Genomic DNA, 1,694 nt, shown 5'->3' with positions numbered 1-1,694 from the left:
GCTAGTTTGAGCAACGCTCAGAATCGTGCACACGGCTAATGACCCTGTTTCCTGCTGCCATAACCAGAAATCACTTCTCGATTGAGCAATGTTTACTTCGCAAAGCATAAACAAAAAAAACAACCAATCTCTAGTTTCCGTCGCAGTCTTCTTCAATAACAGCATGAATTGGATGAAAGTCAACTAAATTGAGATTATCGGGTACGGTCTGCTGATTGTGGGATTTTTATGCTAAAATAATTCCCAGTGGAAACTTTGTGAAAACTGCACTATAGATACTGTAAATTCAATGAAATTACATTTATACAAAGAAATATGAGTGTACAGGTAGTCTAAACAACAAGCACATTTATCACATGCCTAAATGGAATGGCTTGGAATTGTCATGGTCTGATCAAGCTTAATAATTAGGTTTAACGTATTACAAAAATCCAGGCAAAGTTTAATAAATATATTAAATGTTTATATCCTCTTATAAACAGAAATTCTAAGCTCTGTCTAAAAAACAAATTGTTAATTTATAAACAAATTTTCAGACCAGCCATGCTTTATGCAGTACCAATTTGGTCAAGTTGTTGTTCCACCAGGAAGAAAACGCTTCAAAGGATTCAGAATAAAATTCTGAAAATGATTCTGAAGCGTCCTTCCTGGTTTAGTACAAATGAGTTACACAGACTCACAAATATAGAAACATTAGATGTAATGTCACATAATATTATAAGCAAATTCCGACCAAAATCGATGCAATCTTCAATTGAATCGATTCGCTCTCTGTGTTAGTTAGTAAGTTAGTATATAAGTTCCTTTTTCCCATTACACAATACAAGTAGGTTTAGAATTTTCCCTACACAAAAATCTCAGAAATGCGGAAGCAAATGATGTCTTCATGGTAATAACCAAATCATGTATATAATAGGGCAGAAAAGTCACCACTTGTGGCTGAACACCCAATTTAAATCTTAATAATTTAATTTAACACATATTCCAATAAATGGTTATTTAAGAAAAAAGAAGCACACATTTACCCAGGCGAATGACCAAAAGGTTATAACCAGGCAAAGCTAAACAACTAAATAATAAGCACAAATTGTCGAAAGTATTCAATTTTGCTCAAATCAACTAAACCAGGTCATGTCAATTTAGTTCGCACCGGGTTTCAGAGTGGGAAACCCATTCCAGGTAACTTTCAGCTTTCCTACAAGCCAGAGATTAGAATATTTCGCATTGAAAAAAAAAAAGGTTCAGTTATACCGTTCCTGTTTGACTATTACAACACCTCTTTAGGGCAATGAATCAACTTTTTAGTATAAGTCCTATTCTGATGAATCAAAGTAAGTACATGCAATTTCACATTAATTGACCCACAAACTCTTACAATTCAAATTGAATTATTCTTGAGTAGTTCATATTCTAGTCCACCGCGTTCCACTAGTCGTAAACATTTCCCTATCACTAATCGAGCGAATTCATTAGCTTAGCCATTCCGAATCGAGTCCAAGCGAGCTGCGATTCTTCGAGTTGAACTGAGCCAACATCATCGAATACTGGCAGTAGTCAGTCACGACAAATCATATTCTCACAGTTCATAAAGAAGTGTTTCCGCGGAATGTCTCGAAATCGAACAGTCAATTCGTGTCACGTGAGCAGTTCAGATCGTCTCCAAAGGGAACGAAATTGCTCCACTAATAGTCAAT

This window comes from Malaya genurostris, chromosome 2 (genome assembly GCF_030247185.1).
Source record: "Malaya genurostris strain Urasoe2022 chromosome 2, Malgen_1.1, whole genome shotgun sequence".
Lineage (NCBI taxonomy): Eukaryota > Metazoa > Arthropoda > Insecta > Diptera > Culicidae > Malaya > Malaya genurostris.
This window is presented reverse-complemented; position numbering follows the sequence as displayed.